The 16,565-nt window shown below is 40.0% G+C and overlaps 1 pseudogene; it reads left to right on the forward strand.

Annotated features, from left to right (window-relative positions):
- Positions 1 to 16,206, forward strand: part of LOC122141655 — a 48,303-nt pseudogene extending 32,097 nt beyond the window's left edge.
- The last annotated feature ends 359 nt before the right edge of the window (positions 16,207 to 16,565 follow it).

Genomic DNA, 16,565 nt, shown 5'->3' on the forward strand with positions numbered 1-16,565 from the left:
AGTTAGTGCTGTTTGTGAAAGAGAAATGCACTCTGTTGTGTTGTAGATCAGTGTTTGTTCAATCATTCAGTTTTGTGATGTGTAATGCTGTTGAATCAGTTCTGTTGGTTTGTTCTGCAGTTATTGTGACTGTTGTTGTAATATTCACTAGTACACAGTTAGTAAGAGTTTGTCTTTATTCTTCTGCTCAAGACTGTTGTCTTGAAGTCCCCGAAACAGTTCTCAAATCCATAAAATACCAGTCAGATGTTTTCATGTTTATCTAGACACATAAACAGTCCCCACACAATATCTTAATATTTTTTCATCTTTATTATTATTATTATATTATTATTATCATTATATATATATCATTCTCTGTGAAATCGAAACCGAGGGACAAGATCTTGTTATAATACTTACTGAAAAATTTTCACATCTTATTTCCAAATTCTCAATGATTGTTTATTGACAGATCTTTTATGAATGACTATAACAGCTATAGAGAGCAACACTTCAGTCTCATCTGATTCAGCATGTGTGTTTTACAGTCAAGTAACTGTGTTCATACAGTAAAAACAGAGCATTATTTTTATTGTGAATTGTTGTCATTGTACAGAAACACCAAAAGCCATAGTGAGCATCAAACCTGCTCAACATGTGTTCAGAGGAGAGAGAGTCACTCTCAGATGTGACATAAATGCTGAAGGAGTCACTAGCTGGCAGTACAGCTGGTATAAGGACGGTTCAGTCAATGCTTTCAGTGAACTACAGGAACACACATTCAGTTCTGTTACAGAGTCTAACGCAGGTAAATACTCCTGTGATGGAGGAGAGCCAGAAGAATCTCACAGCTCACACCGCAGTGATGAAGTTACACTGACAGTATCAGGTGAGTTTGATCATCTACACACATACACACACACGTTTAATATGTTATTAATGAGAGATTTCTCACCTTCAGATCCCAGAGCAGTTTTAAGTGTTTCTCCACAGACGTGGTTGACTGAAGGAGATCCAGTGACTCTGATCTGTGAGGTTAACAGCTCCTCTACAGGCTGGACATTCAGCTGGTTCACTCTAACTCTCTCATCAGGTAAGATATAATGTGTTTCATGAAGCAACATCTGAATAAACTGTTTTCATAAAAATATTATAGAGATTAAAGATATTTAATCAGTCTGAATACTCTAATTATACCAACAAAGGTAATTTATAAGGTTCATGTAAAAATGTCTGCTCATTTCTTGAGGTAACTGCACTTTTACACTTTATACAGACTATGATCTGCTCTCAGACAGCAGCAGAGGAGCTGGAGGAAACTACACTGTCAGTTCTGCTGCTCTAAAACACACAGGAGTTTATGTGTGCAGAGCAGAAAGAGGAGAACCAGTCTATTACACACAGTACAGCAACACACAGTTAATATGGGTCACTGGTGAGTTCAAACTGAACCACAGAATGAGTGACGCTCTGGAAATTTGTGTTGATCTTTTTAGAGCTTGATGTGTCTTGAAATGTTGTCCTGTCATAATATATATGGCTACTTTTGAATGGTGTGAATGGAGAAAGCTGTCAGGTGTAGTTACTGCATCTACTAGCAGGGTCTAAATAAACCAAACTAACCAGAAAACCTTGATTCCTGGGTTAGCAGCAAACATGTCAAACCTTTAATTCTAATGATGGAAAATTATCAGGAAAAACTAAAATATAACTACTGTGGCACAAAAGTATTACTTACATAAGTGGACTTGAGGGAAAATAATCAGATAGGTGTAATAAAAAATGATAATTTGACCTATTTATTAAATAGTGTTTTAATTATTACAGTTATTTTTAATTTTTATGTTACTGAACACACATTGATTCTAGGAGGCACTTTACCAACAACACAGAACTCTCAATGTGCACATCAACACATTTTATAGAATGAACCATATAAACACTTTATCAATCATTTTACAGTTTGATTAATATCTGCCTACTAATAATATCTTAGTAAATTAATATACAGCAAACTCAGTTAACTATAAACACTGCTAGGTTCACACTGTACAGACAAAGAAGAACTGATCCTCGAGTTGAGTCTGGTTTCTCCCAGGGTTTTTTCTCCAATAATAACAGCTTATGGAGGTTTTTGTTGGTTGTCACAGTTGTCTTTGGTTTGCTGTTGATGGCATAATGACAAATATATTAAAGTGTTATTTTGTTTATGAAGTTTTAAATATAAATTTAGGAATTTCTTTTTTTTATTATTATTAATTATTATTTATTTTTTTCTCTGAAATGCTGCTTTGAAACAATTTAAGTTGTGTAAAGTGTTATATCAATAAAACTGTCTTGACTTGATTTGTGAATTGTAGCTGTGATTGTCTTCTCAGGTGTTTCTCCTCCAGTCTCTCTGATCGTCAGTCCCAACAGAACTCAACACTTCACATCTGTCTCTCTCTCTCAGCTGTGAGGACCAGAGTAACTCTACTGGATGGACAGTGAGAAGATACAGTGACAGATGGGGGCTGAAAGATTGTTCATCATTACGTCGAGGATCACAAACAGGATCTACATGTACAATCAGAGACACCAGCACATATGACACTGGAGTGTACTGGTGTGAGTCTGAATCTGGAGAGAAACATCATCCTGTTAATATCACTGTACACTGTGAGTCTGTGTTTATGTATTTATTCATTTCACAAAGCCCTATTTTATGTTTTGGATATAAATACTGTAGCTGGATTGTGATCTCAATTCAATCACCCACACAATCTTATTCCTAAATGTAGCGGGTCCCGGCTAGGTCTCCGCTGGCAGATATATAGATAATCCCCTGACAGGAGTGCTCTGGAAATATTAGAATTATTATAGAGAAATCAGTGACGCAGGACAACAGTTGCTCATTCTCCATTCACTCGGATTATATTTATTTTCAACTTCATTTTAACTTTGTATCTGCAATCATGAATTATTTTCTGTTATTTTTGTCTGCTTTGCATTGAAACACAGTTTATATCCACATTTGGATTACATGAAGTCATATAATCTTCAATTGTCTGTTTTCACATAAATGTATCCTTACATATTTTTTCAAACATAAACTTAAAGTTTGTATGAAACCAAAAAACAAACACTTTTCCTTTAAATCCCATGTTTGGTCTATCATCAATCATGTCTGCACTTCTTCATTTAAACACCTGTCATCTTTGTCCTCTTATCAAAAGAGCATTTTTGTAATAACTGTACATTTTATAAGTGTTCACTTTATACAACAGAATAATTCTCATTTGCAGTTAAGCTGTATTACATTTACACTATAAGAACACAGACTTCAATAATAAACATATCTGCCTCATAACTTGGCACTCAGTTAAATCTGTATCATTGTAATATTACCCTGCATGTGCCCTTAAACAATGCCGCAGCCATAACTGGTCTTATGCTGTACATTCACATTAACTTTTTTACCTTTTAACATTGTACTACACACATAGCTGTTTTCCACACACACTGAAATAACTCACAAATGCCCCGGAGCTGTAAGGTACAAATAAAATAATTTGCGGATGTCGGCCTGCATTTTCTCAACTGCGTACTGTCAAACTTAACTGTTTACACATTTGACATACTTTTAGCTTACAGAGCACACATCACCGGGAATTCCTATTAGCTTATGAACCTCTGTAGTCACATACAAGGTGTGTAACTAACCTGGAAATATTAGAAATATTACAGGGAAATCAGTGACGCAGGACAACAGTTGCTCATTCTCCATTCACTCGGATTATGAGCTCATCTTGCTCTATTTTGTATTCACTCGGATTATGAGCTCATAGAATAGCCCTACATAGAAGGATAACTCAGTCTTTCCTCCTGTACTTGTTCAGCATGTTCCTTTTGCTCGTCCTCTCCAGGCTGAGGTAGGTAAGTGACATCAGGTTGTTCACTCGTCTGTAAATCCTCTCCCACTAATTCCACTTCTCTATCTGTTGAGCTTTGTTTATCCTCTTTTTCAGGTGTGTTTTGTTCGTGCTCACTTTCAGGTAGGTTTGTCTCACCCGTGTGTGTAAAGTCTCTTTCAGGTGTCCCTCCATCCATTGGTTCGGTCGCGGGTTTCTTTGGAGTTTCCCTCATCAGTAATGTACCTGGACATTCTTTGTGGGTCATGGTCGGTTTCTTTGGAGTCAGACCAGGCACTGTTGTAGGAGATGACTTTGACACCGGACTTTGCTCTCTCCATGAGGTCGCTGATCTGTCATGTCCAACTTGATCATTTTCCATCCTGACTACAGGTGTTCTCAGCCAATAACCTCCTGTCCACTCATCCTCATCATCAGTGTCTGATATTCCATCCTTGTCAGCAGAGTTTACCCTCTGTTGAGGCTTCTTTTGTCTCTGATGGGGGATTGCAACAGAGTCAGCTGGCTGTGCTGGGTTCTCAACAGGAAAGTCATTCACTAACAGCAGCAAGTTTCTGTGTATGGTTCTGTTCCTTGCATTTTGGTCTCCCTCAGGATGAATGACATATACCGGATTATCTGAGATTTGCTCCTTCACCACATAGATCCTCTTCTCCCAGTATGAGCATAGTTTACCGGGTCTACCTCGCTCACCCATGTTTCGAACCAGTACTCAATCTCCTGGTTAGAGGACCAAGCCCCTCGCCTTTTGATCATAGTAGGACTTGTTCTTTGCACTTGATGACAGGCTGGATTTGTTTGCAATCTTGTATGCTTCCATCATCCTTTTTGACCATTTATCCACATATTCTTTGTGTGTCACTGATTCTGTGTCTCTCAATAATCCAAACAAGAGATCCACGGGGAGATGGGGGTGTTGCCCATACAGCAGGTAATGAGGTGAGTATCCGGTGGACTCCTTTTCTCTGTCTGTCAGTGTCCGTAACATTTGCAGCAGTGTGCGCTTTCCATCTCTCCTTTTCTCTGTCTGTCAGTGTCCGTAACATTTGCAGCAGTGTGCGGTTGAACCGCTCAGTGGGATTATATTGTGGGTGGTATGGGGATGTTCGTGAGTGTCCGACCCTTGACAGGCATCCAAGGGTGCGGAAAAGGTTGTTCTCAAACTTGCGTCCTTGATCATGGTGGAGACAATTTGGATAACCCAGACGAGGTATGTAGTCGTTGTATATCCGTTCAGCTACAGTTTGTCCCGATTTATTTCTGGTTGGGTAAGCCTGAGCAAATCTGGTAAAATGGTCTATTACTACCAGAATGTACTCATAGCCTCCTTTGCTTTTCTCTCCAGATGTAAGTAGTCTATGCAAACCAGATCGAGAGGGGAAGCAGAAGTCAGGCCACCCATTGGCGCGCATACATGTGTGGTGGGGTTTTTTTGTTTTATGCAACTGCATTTTCTTGTGACATACTCCTCTATGCATCTCTTCATCTGTGGCCAATAGAAACGTTCTCTGGTGAGATGGAGCACACGTTCTGTGCCAACATGCCCCATGTTGTCATGGAGATGTTTTAGGGCAACTGACCGGTAATTGGTGGGTAGGACTAACTGTTTTCTCTCAGGTGTTTGGCGGTACAAGACTCCATTCTCCAAATGTAGTTGATTCCACTCATGAAGGAGTTTGTGAGTGAGCCCACTCACTGACCTTCTGACCTCATCAGTAAGAACATTATTTGCCTCTTTCAATGTAATTATTTCCCCTATTCCAGGGTCCTCTCGTTGGGCTTTTGCCAGCTCTTTGTGGCTTATTTCGGGCAAGAGTGAATGAGGCTGTGGTATCACATCAGCAGAGGAGGTGTAAAGTGCCGCTATCCATGCTACATCTTTCTTCTGGGCTGCTCTACCCCCCTCCCAAGTCGCATGCAGCACATCCTGAGACAGCTCCTCCGTGCATTTTACCACATAGTTGTCAATATCGTGTGGGATGCGTGAGAGTGTGTCAGCATCTATATTGTTTTTTCCAGGTCAGTATTTAATATTGAAGTGGAACTCTGACAATTCTCCAACCCAATGATGTCCAACTGCATTGAGTTTTGCAGTGCTCATGACATAAGTCAACGGATTGTTATCAGTGTAGATGGTGAAATGTGGAGCATAGAAGAGATAGTCTCTAAATTTCTCACACACTGCCCACTTCAGAGCAAGGAACTCGAGTTTTCCGCTGTGGAGTTGGTAGTTCCTTTCAGCAGGTGTCAGAGTTCATGATCCATAGATGATGACTCGCATTTTTCCACACTGTCGCTGATAGAGGATTGCGCCGAGCCCTTTCTCCGATGTATCCGTGTGTAGGACGAATGGCTCCTCGAAGTTGGGGTATGCGAGGACTGGGGGGTTGGTCAACATACTGACAAGCCTTTCCAAGGTGCCTTGGTGATCAACCTTCCATATGATGGGTGTTTTGGATGGGAGTTGTGGACCCTTGGACTTGCAGTGACGTGGAAGGGGTTTTGGCATGGAGGACTTATCTTGGAGCAGCTCATATAATGGCTTTGCTATTTTGGCAAAATCCTGTATGTAGGAGCGGTAATAACTCAGGAAGTCAAGAACCCGTCGGAGGTCACCAACTGTTTGGGGCATTTTGGTTTTTAAAGCCATCACTGCCTCTAGCTCTTTGGGGTCAATTCGAACTCCTTCGGCCGACACCAAGCGTCCAACATAGCGAACCTCCTTCTGAAACATCTCACACTTTTCTGCCCGTAGCTTTACCCCATGCTGCTGCAGTGCTTGGAGGACCTTGCGAATCACCTCCACATGGTCACTGAAAGATCTGGAGTAGCACAGTAGGTCATCTAGGTACGGTATAAAGTACTCGTCTCTCATAGAGCCTAACATCTCCTCCATGCTCCTTTGAAAAGCAGCAGGTGTATTCGAAAGTCCAAACGGGATCCTTACCCATTCATAAAGCCCCCAGGGAGTGATGAAGGCAGTGAGATGGCGTGACCCTTCTGCCACAAACCCCTGATGGTAAGCTTTACCTTGGTCCAGTATGCTGAACATTGAGTACCCACCTAGTGTGTCTATCAGATCCTGTATTCACGGCAGTGGATGTCTGTCCGGTATGGTTTTTGATTTAGGAGACGATAATCTATGCAGAGACGAAGGGTGCCATCCTTCTTCCGCACACATACAACTGGGGCGGAATAGGCAGACTTAGATTTCACTATCCAACCTTGAATGTAATCTTTCACTTCTTTAACCCTCTGAAGTCGATTAACGCGTATACGCGTTTTGGGGTATTTTCTCCTGATAACCCCGAAAAGAACTTAAATTACACTTTCAGTTTTGATCGTACAGATAAGAGCAATACATCAATCGGATCTGTAAAGGGTCTACTATTTTTTTTTTACAGACATAATAACAACAAAACTTTGTGCACTTATAAAATAAAGATAACAAACAAGGAGTGCTGTCTGCAGCCTTTGTCTGCGCTTATCTTCAATTACAAACGCATCATTAAAATGAACTGTAACTCAGTGAATACTCAACACAGAGACATGAGAGAGATATCTATAGAAAGCCTGATATGTCTACTTTTTAAACTAAACAAGTGCTGCCGAAAACAAATATTCTGTGATAAAGTAATCCATATGAAAACAAACGCAATGTCCGTTTTTCACGTCTCCCTTCATTATCTTCTAACGCGACCACGCCCCCGCACACTGAACGCGCTTTTGAGATTCTAATGTTTCACTGAAGCGCGTGGCTTGAATACGCCCACACAACAGAAGACAACGCAGCGAGACTGTTCTTCAAGTTTTTTTTATTTTATCACCCCAACCAAGGTGAGAGGAATAAGACATAATTCACCCCAAAAAAAAAAAATAAACCCCTTAATCATTGAGATTTGGATTTCCTCAGAAAAAAAAGAATGAAGAGCTTTATTCAGCAGAGATCATAAACATGAGTAAGTCTCTTATTTATTTATATACTTGTGCTAGTTTTCACATAACGAGTAAACATTTTACTAGTTAGACTTTTTCCAAAGACTTTTTTCCAAACTATAATTCCTGACTAAATGTATAATCAAGTGAAATATTATGAAATTTCAATAACAATATACACCACTATACCATTCAAAAGTTTGATGTAAATAATATAAATGTACCAATAAATGTAACCGTAACAAATGTAATAAACAATGCTGTTCTTTCAATTTATCTCCCCTAAAAAACCTGAAAAAAATATTCTCAGCTCTTTTCAACATTAATAATAATAATAATAATAATAATAATAATAATAATGATAATAATAACAATAAATGTTTTTTTGTAGAAAATATGATTGTTTTAAAGGATTTCTGAAGGATTGTGTGACTGGAGTAATGATGCAAAAAATTCAGTTTGAAAGTCAGCTTTGATTGTTCCTAATAAACTGTTTAACTGCACTCACAAGTGAATATTAAATTATGTTGTGGGATAATTAAATATATTCTAAATAAACTACAAACATAAAATTATATACATTTATTTTGTCCTCACATTCTTCTTGTAACTCATCCCTCTCAGTGACACAGCTGACTGAATGGCTCATTATGCAGCTCATTATGCAGGCCTTTGTCTTCTCAGGTGTGAATTCATGATAGTTGACGCCTACTCGCATATGACTTTTACCAACAAAAAGTGTCTTAGAAAATCTAAATCAATATATTGTTTTCTGTAAGTGAGTAAACAAGATGATTTTCACATCATTTAGAAAAAAAAAAATCTAGGCTACAAGCTCCAGTTCTCAAAAGTCCCGGGAACCAATTTTCTGTATGTGTTTTATTGCCTTATTCAAGTGATTTAACATTTTTAGTTTTTCACTAACCACGCATAACATTTTTTTTCTCAAAAACACAATCATGTACATACATGCTGCTCACATATTATTATAGCCCAGTTTGTGCTGATTACAGTGAGATTAGACTTTAGCCATTTAGATATTTATAAAAAAACTGAAAAAGCACAAATGTCAGGGCATGACAAAACTTCTCCAGGCCCCAAAAATACCCTTAGACTCCAGAGGGTTAAACAGTGGTTTGGGAATGGATGTGTACACTCTCTCCACAGGAACATCGTCGTCGAGGTTGATCACCATTTGCAGATTTGGGATACAGCCGAGGTCGTTTCCATCCCTTGCAAAGGCGTTTGACTCTTCCTGAAGCATCTTTCTAGCAACCTCTTGCTGTTCTTCCTCCAGATGGTTGAGGTTTACAGGTGGGTCCCACAGAGGTGGATCTGAGTTGCTAAACTGAGTGGTGGTTACCTGACTGACAGTTGCTGCAGGCTGTGATTTGTCCAGGATATCTGCCTCCACAACATTTTCAACATGCTGCAGGATCCCTAAAGCTGTTTTATGTGATATTATGATGTCACGATTGGTGTTATAACCAATTGGAATGGTGACATAGGGCTTTATTGGGTTCTGGATTTCAAACAAACCTGGCCCTGCATCCCACTATCCAGACGGTAGGCTGTTTTCATCCGTCTCGAACAACACTAATCGGGTAGAGGCATCCATGTTTGACAGAACCCGACACTTCACCCACAACACTTGACCAGCTGGGAGCACGATATACTTGGCACCTGTTCTTAAGCGTCCCTGCTGCATAACTAGCTTTGCTGTCTGAATAAAGCTGCTTCTTTGGGAACAGATATGGCATTGCTAAGAAGGCTAGCAAGTACTGGCACCAGTCAAATTAGCACTTCCAAAACATTAAAGCCAATCAATGGTTTATCCATGGGGTAGCTGCTGATGAGGAATGGAACACTAATGGACAGGTTTGGGTCCAAATTCCCTGGCAAGTTCACTGTAATAGCTACCCACCCATCATAGGGAATGAGACTACCATTTGAAGCAATAACCTTCAGTTCCGCCTCTCCTAAGATCTCAGAAACTGAGTGAATACTGAGGTCAGGTAGGTACTTTTCTTTCCAAGCACAACTGTCTATACTGACTTGGGACCCCGAGTCGAGCAAAGAAGTGACTGCTAAGCCATTTAGATAGCTTTGAACTAGGGCCTTTTTCCCAATCAGGCTAGCAACCGCTCTAGCTTTAGCTACACGTGGTGACTGGGGAGGGAGCTGAGCTACTTGGTTACAGTGACTTAATGTGCTTGTCGTTATTGGGGTTAAGGGTGAGGAGGGGAGTGTTTTGTCATTAATGACCTCACTTTCTGGTTGGGACTTATTTCCAGACCTGGCCACTAGATGTCCCTCTCTAGTGCCCGATTGGAGTTTCCCTGTCTCTTTGGTCGCTTTAGACAGCCTGCTGCATGGTGTCCTTCCTCCCCACATGTGAAACAGTGTTTACAGTCTTGTCTGTCTTGTTCCACGCAGCTTGGACAACCATAGGGTTTTCCACGTTTAGATTGTTTCCTATTTTGACTGTACTGGTGCCCCTTGTGAGTCAGCTGTTGTTGGTTTTGTTTTTGCATGGTCTCAACCAGTCTAGTGAGCTCCTCTACTTTGGAGGTGAGGTCTCTCAGAGGATCGGGTTTTGTTTGTTTTGCCCCTACACTCTCTGACTTTGTGCTAGGTGTCTTTACCACATCCGACTCGAGCTGTGCGCTGTGCGCATTCATTACAGTCTGTCGACGGGCCGAACCAAGTCTTTTCATTCTCTCGTTTTCTTCACTAGTGATTTTTCATCACATGACGCAGAATGATCTCATCAGTGACCCCACTGTTTGTCAACAAAGGTTTGAGCTCTCTGCGTATGTCAGTGTGTTTGTGTCCAAAGGCCTTGGTACACGGTATGTAGGAAAACATCTTGCACTGTAGCTGTAGAATATTTAATGTTAGTGTCAGCCAGTCTTGAAGTCAATAGGATGCGTAGTTTTAAGCCAATTAAACGATAGAGAAACTGCTGTGGTGTCTCGTTCTCATCCTGTTTCGTACACATCAACTCTTGGAATAGCTCTGTGCTGTTTTTTTTCTCTTAGGTGAGTTTGGAGAAATCCCTTGAGTTCAGCCACTGCCATGTCATCTTTGTTTATCAACATCTCTTTGAATATGCCTGGTCTTATGATTTTGAGCACACCATGAACAATCTCTGAGTCGGAGAATCCTTCTTTGATTCCATCATCAATTTGCCTACAGACATTATTGTAGCAGATATCTGAGGATTGATCACCGATCTGCCCGCCTTGCACTTTGAACTCTCTCCGTGAAAGGTAACTGAGTTCCCTTAAGGACACCATCCCCTCGCGAGCCGAACCCCCCTGTGCATCACCTGGTGGGTTTCTGTCTGGCTGCCTTACAGGGCTGAGGATGAGGGCATGTGTGTCTGTGATGGTGACGCATGTGCTGGTATACACTGTATGAGTTTCTTGCTAAGCTCCTCGTAGCTAGCGAGCGCTTTAAGCAAATCAGCGTTCGATGTGTCAGGTACATTTAACATTGTAACCGAGCCTGAATCTGGTTCGGCAATACCACTAGGCAATGTAGTACTGACTAAAGTAGGTGTGTGTCGACTCTGCAGGTGAGTGTCTGTGGGGATTTCAGGGTGTGTTTGGGTAGTAACAGAACCCTCAGAAAAATCAACAAGATCATCAAGCTTATCACCACTCTGCCCAGTATGTAACTCAGAATCACCCTTTACATTTAGAAACGACATAACATCACGACATTTTACTATCTCATCAATAGTATCTTTTAACATCAGCAATTGAACCATTCCCTTATCCACTGTTTCAAGTAACTGCTTACTGTACATGAACGAGTTGATGTGATCGTAGCATTCCACCTGATCTCTCTCCACAAGCTCTGACTGGTCCATGTCCGACACTGGATTCACCGCTCTGGCGACCCGAAGAAGCTCTTCAGCTGTCAAGGTGAGTAGGCTCTTCCTAATGTCCCACACTAGGCTCTTCCTCCCACGACTCGACATGATGGCTCTTCGTCTCCCTCACAGCTGGCAACACAGTTCGGTGATGGTGCAGTCGGACAGACAGGGCAGACCTCCACTCATCCACGTTTGCAGTCCCCAAGGCTGGACAGGGCTAGTTGTTGGTCAGCGTTGTCATCACTCTGCTCCCTCTCCAATAGATGGCGCCGAAGTATCCCGGATGAGCCCCCAAGAATCTGTAGCGGGTCCCGGCTAGGTCTCCGCTGGCAGATATATAGATAATCCACTGACAGGAGTGCTCTGGAAATATTAAAAAATATTACAGAGAAATCAGTGACGCAGGACAACAGTTGCTCATTCTCCATTCACTCGGATTAATAATTATTTTCAACTTCATTTTAACTTTGTATCTGCAATCATGAATTATTTTCTGTTATTTTTGGCTGCCTTGCATTGAAGCACAGTTTATATCCACATTTGGATTACATGAAGTCATATAATCTTCAATTGTCTGTTTTCACATAAATGTATCCTTACATATTTTTTCAAACATAAACTTAAAGTTTGTATGAAACCAAAAACAAACACTTTTCCTTTAAATCCCATGTTTGGTCTATCATCAATCATGTCTGCACTTCTTCATTTAAGGCGAGACACTGCAGGTGAATAGGGAAAAAAAAAAACGAATAGATATCACCTTACTTACCAAGTTGATTGATTACATTGATAATTGCAAACATTTTTTTGTATTACAAGTTTTCTAAAATGTTATATTTATTTAATGAAATATGCGCTAATTTGCACACATTTCTAGTACAAAAAGTCAGTTTCAAAATTCTTGTTTAATTTTTTTTGACATATTAGAGTCAAATTTTTTACAGAGGGAATTCTGGGTATCTCTTTTTGTCACTCCATAATTCAGAAAATACTTTGAACAGCTAGAAAACAATATATTTTCACCATTTTTGGGGGAATAAAATGTTGTATATAATCAAGAAAATTATATATGAACAAATCCCTCTGTAAAAAACCTTCAGAATATAGACAGGAATACAAATGTAAAAGTTAGTGTATGTAAGTGCCACTGAAGTGGAGATATATGGCTCAGAGTTGAGAGAAAAAACTCATTTTGAGAAAACGGCCTTTAAAAATATGTAGGTGTAAATGAAATCTGTTGACACAAATAGATAAAAGTGCTATAAAAGAAACACTAAACAGAGTCTTTTGGATGTTTTCTTTCCTTGAGTCTGAAAAAAAAACATTTATGAAAAGCCAAAAAAGCCCAAAATCTAAATTAAAAATCAAGCCGAATCTCAAATAACTTAAAAAATTATGTTGAAATTGGTTAAACACCTGTCATTCTTTGTCCTTCTTATCAAAAGAGCATTTTGTTAATAACTGTACATTTTATAAGTGTTCACTTTATACAAACAGAATAATTCTCATTTGCAGTTAAGCTGTATTAACATTTACACTATAAGAACACAGACTTCAATAATAAACATATCTGCCCTAATTAACTTGGCACTCAGTTTTACAATCTGTATCATTGTAATATTAACCCTGCATGTGCCCTTAAACAATGCCGCAGCCATAACTGGCGTATGCTGTACATTCACATTAACTTTTTACCTTTTAACATTGTAACTACAGCACATAGCTGTTTTCCACACACACTGAAATAAAAAAAAATCACAAATGCCCCGGAGCTGGAAGGTACAAATAAAATAAATTTGCGGATGTCGGCCGGGCATTTTCTCAAACTTGCGTACTGTCCGTCAAACTTAACTGTTTACACATTTGACATACTTTTTACAGAGCTTACAGAGCACACCCATCACCGGGAATTCCTATTAGCTTATAAACATCTGTAGTCACATACAAGGTGTGTGTAACTAACCTGGAAATATTAGAAATATTACAGAGAAATCAGTGACGCAGGGCAACAGTGCTCATTCTCCATTCACTCGGATTATGAGCTCATCTTGCTCTGCGCATCGCTAAATGACCCCAGTTGTGACGTGTCTCATGGTTTACTGCCACCCAGTGTCCATTTATGAAACTACAGGTTTTCTTCTCAAAAAATTAGCCATCATTGTGATAAAAGTTCATTATTTTCCATAATGTGAATGATAAAAATTAAACTTTCATATATTTTAGATTCATGCACACCAAACTTAAATATTTCAGGTCTTTTATTCGTTTTAATACTGATGGATTTTGGCATACAGCTCATGAAAACCCCAAAATTCGCCTATCTCAAAAAAAATAGCATATTGCATTCCGACCAATAAAAAGAAAAGGGTTTTTAATACAAAAAAAAAAGTCAACCTTCAATAATTATGTTCAGTTATGCACTCCAATACTTGGTCGGGAATCCTTTTGCAGAAATGACGCTTCAATGCGGCGGAGGCATCAGCCTGTGGCATATGACTGCTGAGGTGTTATGGAGGCCCGGAATGACTGCTTCGATAGCGGGCCTTAAGCTCATCCAGAGTGTTGGGTCTTGCGTCTCTCAACTTTCTCTTCACAATATCCCACAGATTCTCTATGGGGTTAAGGTCAGGAGAGTTGGCAGGCCAATTGAGAACAGTAATACCATTGTCAGGTAACCATTTACCAGTGGTTTTGGCACTGTTTAGCAGGTGCCAGGTCCGTTGCTGAAAAAAACGAAATCTTCATCTCCATAAAGATTTCTCAGCAGATGGAAGCATGTGAAGTGCTCCAAAATTCCTATGATAGCTACTGCATTTGACCCTGCCCTTGATTTAAAACACAGTGGACCAACACCCAGCAGCTGATCATGGCAACCCCCCGACCTCACTGACTGTGGGTACTGACACTGGACCTTCAGGCCCATTTTGGCATTTCCTTCTCCCAGGGTCTCCTCCAGACTCTGGCACCTTGAGTTTCCGACATGACCATGCAAAATTTGCTTTCAATCCGAAAAAAAGTACTTTTGGACCACTGTAGCAACAGTCCAGTGCTGCTTCTCTGTAGCCCGGTCAGGCGCCTTCTTTCTGCCGCTTGTTTCTGGTTCAAAAGCACACCGCTGTGCACGGGGCTCTGGATATTTTCTACTCCAGACTCAGTCCACTGCTTCCGCAGGTCCCCAAGGTCTGGAAATCGGTCCTTTCTCCACAATCTTCCTCAGGGGCTACGGTCACTTTTCTTCTCGTGTGTTGCCAGGCGTTTTTTGCCACAACTTTTTTTCCTTCCCACAGACTTCCCAATGAGGTGCCTGATTGATACAAGCAATATGGGAACAGCTCATTCGTTCAGAAATTTCTTTTCTGTGTCTTACCCTCGCGCTTGAGGGTCGTCAATAGGCTTTTGTGGTTTGGTCTGGACAGCAGTTCAGGTCGGCCAGTCTTACCGTCATTGACTTGCCGTTTTGAGTCAAATGAAACCAGGCTGGGCGATTTTAAAAGCCTCAGGAATCTTTTGCAGGGGGTTAGAGGTAAATTTAGTTGATGCAGATGATTAGGTTAATAGCTCGTTTTTGAGAACCTGTTCATAGATGCTAATTTTTGAGGATGATAGGAATTTTGGGTTTTCGTGAGATGGTATGCCAAATTCCTCAGTATTAAAACAATATAAAAGACCTGAACTATTTCAGGTGGTGTGCACAGGACTCTTAAATATATGACAAGTTTAATTTGTATCCTTACCTTATGGAAAATAATGGACCTTTTATCACAATATGCTCATTTTGTTGAGAAGGACCTTACATGTCATTAATGTGCTTTTTCCGTAAATTTCATTAATATTAATTCTATAAAATCAGAACTAAAATTAAAATTATTTCAATAAAAGGTAAAGGAAAACAAAAAGTTAAAATCTCAACAAAAATTATTTTGTGAGTGTCCACATTGATTGTATTGCGGTCATGTATTTTAGATTGTTATTTATTTGTTCTTGAGTGTTTTTGAAAGGCACCTCTAAATAAAAACACATATTAGTATTATTATTAATTATTATTCTTATTATTTAGTGTTGTCTGGTGTTTGTTGTTGTTGTTGTTATTACAGTATGGACTATATTCTGACTTATTTCATCAGTTGATTGTTTGCTGTGGTTATCGTAAGCTGGTGTGATTTGGAGAGGTAACTGTTCATACTGGTGACTGAAGGAGAAACTATGACTCGACGCTGTTTATCGTAAACCTACAAACCTCACCAAACCTCAGAGCCTGATTTCTGTTAAAGCTGGCCGGTCAATAATCCAGAGTTCAAACTACAGAGTATGATTACTGTCTATCTGTCTCAACGTCACGACGAGGGTTTCTACGCCTGCACAAAAACAAACACCCAGAGAGAGAAGAGTCACCCAATGGCTGGACTCAGTCCACCAGGGAGAGATGTCAATCAAACTGTGAGCTGGTTACTATTTTCTTCTTATGTTCTTGTTCTAGGTATGGGGCTTCGATAAAAGTGCTGTTGTGTCTCTTCTTCCAGTGTCTCATTCAGGAGCTCAAGATCTCTGTACTCACACACAATCAGTTCTGTACTGGCAGTGTGCCCATATCTGATCCGTGACTAGTCGTGCTGATTTCAAATGCTCTGCAGGATGAAAGAGTAACTAAAATCTTGTTTGATGTTATTAACCCTATATTCAGTTACAGTAAACACCAAATTGGTCATCATTAGGTTGGTTTGAGAAAGTCAACTTTCTGTTATGTTAGGCTTCGTAATTATTCTGCTTAGACTAAATTTCTGAACACTTCCTCCTCCTAGAGTGTCAAGCTAGAAACACAAAAACTCAGCCGCCCTGCTCTTCAGGATGATTGA

The sequence above is a fragment of the Cyprinus carpio genome, chromosome B22 (genome assembly GCF_018340385.1).
Source record: "Cyprinus carpio isolate SPL01 chromosome B22, ASM1834038v1, whole genome shotgun sequence".
Classification (NCBI taxonomy): domain Eukaryota; kingdom Metazoa; phylum Chordata; class Actinopteri; order Cypriniformes; family Cyprinidae; genus Cyprinus; species Cyprinus carpio.